This window comes from Pinus tabuliformis, chromosome 5_2 (assembly GCF_031772625.1).
Source record: "Pinus tabuliformis cultivar Carrire ecotype Pingquan chromosome 5_2, CPIR1, whole genome shotgun sequence".
Taxonomy (NCBI): Eukaryota; Viridiplantae; Streptophyta; class Pinopsida; order Pinales; family Pinaceae; genus Pinus; species Pinus tabuliformis.
In genome coordinates this window covers 24,826,708-24,833,007 of record NC_142306.1, presented here as the reverse complement: position 1 = coordinate 24,833,007, position 6,300 = coordinate 24,826,708, and the positions used below count along the sequence as shown (strand labels likewise).

The window sequence follows — 6,300 nt, the reverse complement described above, 5'->3', positions numbered from 1 at the left end:
AGGGTGTGGCATGGAAACCCCAATTTTTCCCATGCTTGGGCACCTTTTTCGTAGCAACATGGAAACCAAAAATTTTGGGCACCGGGGCATGACATGGAAACCCCAAAATTTTGGGCACCGGAGCATGACATGGAAACCCTAATTTTCCCAGGCTTCAGCGCCTTTTCCGTTGTGGCATGGAAACCCCAAATTTCTTACCACCAAGCAATAAAAAAATTTCGTCTAGAGGAGGAGGAAAAGGTGCGAGAACGGGAGGGTTGCATGGATTTGTTTGTGACAAGAGCGAAGCTCTGAATTGAGGTGACTAAGGTCTAAATCTCAGTGGATCATGGCAGCAAGGCCACTCTGCTACTTACAATACCCTGTCGCGTATTTAATTTGTCTACAAAGGATTCTTCTCAATGACCATTTAGAATTGAACTTCAAAGCTGCCCCGACCGAGGTGCTTCATGGTTGTGGTTTGCAAATGACACAAGCCCTTGGGGGTGACAAAGCGACGCCCCTACTCCGGGTCGAGATACAGTCGAAGAGTAACATGCACTGCTTCTAGCATGGATTCTGACTTAGAGGTGTTCAGTCATAATCCGACACACGGTAGCTTCGTGCCACTGAATTTTCAACTGAGCCTGATGACCAATTGTGTGAATCAACAATTCCTCTCGTACTAAGTTGAATTACTATTGCGGTGTGGTTCATAAGTAGGATAAAACTAACCTGTCTCATGACGGTCTAAACCCAACTCACATACCCTATTGTTGGGTGAACAATCCAACACTTGGTGAATTCTGCTTCACAATGATAGGAAGAGCCTACATTGAAGGATCAAAAAGCAACGTCGCTATGAATGCTTGGCTGCCACAAGCTAGTTATCCTTGTGGTAACTTTTATAACACCTCTAGCTTCAAATTCTCAAAATCTAAAGGATCGATAGGCCATGCTTTCATACTTTATGTTCGTACTGAAAATAAAAATCAAATGAGCTTTCACCCTTTCATTCCAAATGAGACTTTTTTTCTTGTTGAGCTCATCTTAGGACACCTGCGTTATATTTTAACAGATGTGCGCCCCAACCAAACTCCCCACCTGACAATGTCTTGAGCCTAGATCGACCCACCGAAATGTGCCTTAAGGCCAAAAATAGGGGCAGTGCCCCATCTCCACCCCACAGAATAATTAAAATAATGTTAAAAGTAGTGGTATTTCACTTGCGCTGAAAACATCTTCCACTTATTCTACACCTCTCAAGTCATTTCACAAATTTGGATTAGAGTTGAGCTCAACAGGGTCTTCTTTCTTTGCTGATTCTGCCAAGCCCATTCCCTTGGCTGTAGTTTCACTAGATAGTAGATAGGGATAGTGGGAATCTCGTTAATCCATTCATGCGCATCACCAATTAGATGATGAGGCATTTGGCTACCTTAAGAGGGTCATAGTTACCCCCCGCCGTTTACTCGTGCTTGGTTGAATTTCTTCACTTTGACATTTAGAGCACCGGATAGAAATCACATTACATCAGCATCTGTAGGGACCATCGCAATGCTTTGTTTTAATTAAATAGTCAGATTCCCCTTGTCCATACCAGTTCTGAGTTTATTTTTCAACACCTAGGGAAAAGCCCCCGGTAGGGGACACTCTACACCCGTAGCCCAATCGGCACGCGACTACATGCCCTCGCTGCGAGAGCAGCTCGAGCAACTACCAATAGCCCATGAGTTGAGGGCATAGAGCCCTAGGCCCAGCCCTTAGAACCAATCCTTTTCCTAAAGTTACGGATCCATTTTACCGACTTCCCTTAACTACATTGTTCTATTGACCAGAGGTTGTTCACCTTAGAGACGTGATGCTATTATGAGTACAACTAGGCATGAATGGTACTTGGTCCTCCAAATTTTCAAGGGCCACCAAGGGTGCACCAAACACCGCAAGATGTGCGGTGCTCTTCCAGCTACTGGACCCTATCTTTGGGTGAACCGATTCTAGGGTGGGCAAGCTGTTAAAAAGAAAAGATAACTCTTCCTGGGGCCCCCAACGACATCTCCAAATTTCCTAACATTGTCGCTCATGTCCAAGTCCTAGTTCTGGAATATTAACCTAATTCCCTTTCGATGCTCGTGTAGAGTGCAACCTTGATGCAAGGCTTCCCCATCTCTTAGGATCGACTAACCCATGTCCAAGTGTTTTTCACATGGAACCTTTCCCCACTTCAGTATTCAAAGTTCTCATTTGAATATTTTCTACTACCACCAAGATCTACACTGGGGGTTGATCCACCCAAGCTCATGCCCAAGGTTTCTCAATGACCCCCATGTCCTCCTACTCATTAGAGCTAGGAAATTGCTCTGACAGCCGAGTATAGGTTGCGCGCTTCATCGCCAACCATTTTTGGGGCTAGTTGATTCGACAAGTGACTTGTTACACTCTCCTTAGTGGATTTTGACTTCCATGACCACCATCATACTATCTTAATCAACCAACACCCTTTGTGAGATCCAGGTTAGCACATAATTCGACACCGTAACTCGACTTTTGTATTATCCCGTATCGCCAGTTCTGCTTACCAAAAATGGCCCACTTGGAGCTCTCGATCCCATGGCGCGACTCAATGGAGCAACCACACCCTCTTACATATTTAAAGTTTGAGAATAGGTCGAGGGCATTATGCCCCCAATGCCTCTAATCATTTGTGTTACCCGATAAAAATTGTGCGTGAGCTCTAGCTATCCTGAGGGAAACTTTAGAGGAAACCAGCTACTAGATGGTTCAATTAGTCTTTTTCCCCTATACCCAAGTCAGATGAATGATTTGCACATTAGTATCGCTACGAGCTTCCACTAGAATTTCCTTTGGCTTTGCCATGCTCAAGCATAGTTCACTATCTTTTGGGTCCCAATAGGTGTGCTCACACTCGAACCCTTCGCATAAGCTCAAGGTCGGTCGATGATGCACCCTCTCAAAGAGGGGATCTCACCCGTCAGCTTCCTTGTGCCTCATAGGTTTTCAAACCCTCCGACTTGCACACATGTTAGACTCCTTGGTCCGTGTTTCAAGATGGGTCGAATGGAAAGCCCACCAACCAACACCATGAGTGTGCAGGTGAAAATGGCCTAGCACAAGGGTAAATGCTTCATTCCTCGACCACCGCAACGACAAACCAACAGGAAGTAATCCACCGGTGCTTATGGCGATGCAGCAGCCCGTGTTGGTTTTCACCTCAAGTCAAGCGGTGGACCAGCCTGAGCCATTCCACATCTGACTGAGATGCATCGATAGCCTCCATCCACTTCCCTCCCAGTAATTTCAAGCAATATTTAAATCTCTTTTCAAAATGCTTCTCATCTTTCCCTCATGTACTTGTTTGCTATCAGTCTCTTGCCCGTATTTAGCATTGCACAGAATTTACCACCCAGTTAGGGCAGCATTCCCAAACAACCCGACTCACTGATGATGCCTCGTGATGCGGTAGGGTCCCGGCCCAATGGGGCTGTCACCCTCTCAGGTACCCCCTTCCAAGGGACTTGGCCCAGCTCCGCTGTTGAGGACGCTTCTACAAACTACAATTCAGGCGATGCTGCCGCCCTATTTTCATGCTAGGCTCTTCCCAGTTCACTCACCGCTACTAGGGGAATCCTTGTAAGTTTCTTTTCCTCTACTTAATTATATGCTTAAAGTCAGTGGGTGTTATTGCCTGAGCTGAGGTCAAAAAGTTGGAGCTAAATCCGCCCTACCCAATGGGAGGACAAGAGAGAGAAAAGAAAGTTCGATTGATGCCAGAAAAATCCCCCATTAGCTAATGTTGACTGCCCATCCAAGGGGACACGATCATTGCTCGCTAACACATGCCACGAAACATTGCTTGAGGTATTTCAGCCAACCACATCGCATTGGGCATGGACGAATAGCTCCACTGCTCCCTAACATATTGCAGGGAGTGCATTTGAATGGAATGCGATGCCTAGACAGACATGCCCTCGACCGAGGCCTCGGGTGCAACTTGTGTTAAAAAACTTGATGATTCACGGGATTCTGCAATTCACACTAAGTATCACATTTCGCTACGTTCTTCATCATAACAAGAGCCAATATATCCGTTTCCAAGAGTCGTTTCCACGTATTACTGAAAAATCCACCACAACACTGAATAGGGGCACCCCCCACACAAATGTAAGGCTAAGGGCCAAAAGTAGGAAAGGAAGAAAAACGCGTGAAAGGAAGAGAAACAAAGGTGTCTAACCCGCTCACAGGAGGAGGCTCAAATAGAGAACAATCTCCCCAGGCCCCATGCCCTCACAAAAAGGGGGAAATGCATGGAACAACAATCGAGAAGGACTACGGTGGCCACCCCGGGAGCTTGCACTGCTTTTAATCCTTCCTAAACACCATTCCACAACAATTCCCCCTTTTCTGTGTCAAGCTAGGGACCAAAAGGAAGAAGGGAAGAAAACAATGTGAAAGAAATAGAGATCAAACGTGGCTATTGGCTCACAAGGGGAGGTTCAAATAAAGCACAAGCCTCCCAATCCCTGTGCCTTCGCAAAAAGGGGGGAATTGAAGGGGACGATGATCGAGAAGGACTAGGGTGGCCACCCCGAGAGCTCACACTATGTTTCATCCTTCCTGAACACCAATGCACAACAATCCCACCTTTTCTCTGTAAATCTAAGGGCCAGGAGGAAGAAGGGAAGAAAACAACATGAAAGAAAGGGATATCAACCATGGCTACCAACTCACAAGGGGAGGCTTCAAATAGAGAACAAGCTTCCCCAACCCGTGCCTTAGCAAAAAGGGGGGAACTGTAGGGGATGACGATCGAGAAGGACTAGAGTGGCCACCCTGGGAGCTTTGACTGTGCTTCATCCTTCCTGAACACCAATCCACAACAATCCCACCTTTTCTCCATAAAGCTAGGGGCCAAAAGGAAGAAGGGAATAAAACAACATGAAAGAAAGAGAGATATCAAACATGTCTACCGGCTCACAAGGGGAGACTCAAATAGGGAACAAGCCTCCCCAACACCGTGCCTTCACAAAAAGGGGGGAACTATAGGGGACAAAGATCGAGAAGGACTAGGGTGGCCACCCCCAGAACTCACACTTCTTTTCGTCCTTCTTAAACACTAATCCACAACAATCCCACCTTTTCTCCGTAAAGCTAGGGGCCAAAAGCAAGAAGGGAAGAAAACAACATGAAAGCAAGAGATATCAAATGTGGCTACCGAAACACAAGGGGAGGCTCAAACAGAGAACAAGCTTCCCAAACCCCGTGCCTTCACAAAAATGGGGAAACTGTAAGGGAAGGTGACCAAGAAGGACTAGGGTGGCCACCCAAAGAACTCGCACTACTTTTCATCCTTCCTGAACACCAATCCACAACAATCCCACCACTTCTCCATAAATCTAGGGGCAAAAGGAAGAAGGGAAGAAAACAACATGAAAGCAAGAGATATCAAACATGCCTACCTGCTCACAAGGGGAGGCTCAAACAGAGAACAAGATTACCAAACCTCATGCCTTCACAAAAAGGGGGAAACTGTAGGGGACAGTGATCAAGAAGGACTAGGGTGGCCACCCCAAGAACTTGCACTACATTTTTTCCTTCCTGAACACCAATCCACAACAATCCCACCTCTTCTCCATAAAGCTAGGGGCAAAAGGAAGAAGGGAAGAAAACAACACCAAAGAAACAAAGATCCCAAGAAAAGAGAGAAGCTCAATAGCACACCGAGTAGATGTCCACTAACCAAAAGGAAATCAAACAAGGCACCCAATCAAAAAGCATCCCACCTCTTCACACCCTCCCACATACATTACGGCACAACACCCTTTCTAGCTTACAACATAACAAACAACAATCAAACAGCCAAGAAAATAAATCACAACCTAAACTTGACCACTAGAAAAGGCAAGGGTCGCGATGATACTAATGTCTAGAGCACATTACTGAGAGGTAAACACCCCCTGAACCTGGTACAAGGCTTCAAACAACAAATAGACTACTAATAAAAAACCCACCCCGCTATTGCACCCTTCCGTGTACAAAACACCCAACAACCTTTCCAGACAGAAATTTAATAGGGTTCAAGAATCAAACTCCAAAGAGGAGTTGTCACTGGTTGACACTCAATGCTGGAGAAATCCATGGGCCAAAAATACATCGATGATGCAAGGCCACTAAAGAGAGGGATGTCCGCAAAGCGCACACCATGAAACAAAGAAATGACCAAGTCCCACAAAACACCCACAATCCAAAGGGAGGAAAAAAGACACAATCCACTACTTATTTTTTCCTTAGAAGGGGAGTGGC

General features: G+C 46.0%; 2 non-coding genes across 2 annotated transcripts; both read right to left on the bottom strand.

Moving 5' to 3' along the window:
* Window positions 1–290: 290 nt before the first annotated feature.
* Window positions 291–3,699, bottom strand: LOC149157453 (25S ribosomal RNA). The gene has a single exon (XR_016262116.1). It is a non-coding gene; the product is annotated as a 25S ribosomal RNA (ribosomal RNA).
* Window positions 3,700–3,946: 247 nt separating this feature from the next.
* LOC149157452 (5.8S ribosomal RNA) lies at window positions 3,947–4,100 on the bottom strand. Its single transcript, XR_016262084.1, has one exon. It is a non-coding gene; the product is annotated as a 5.8S ribosomal RNA (ribosomal RNA).
* Window positions 4,101–6,300: the final 2,200 nt, after the last annotated feature.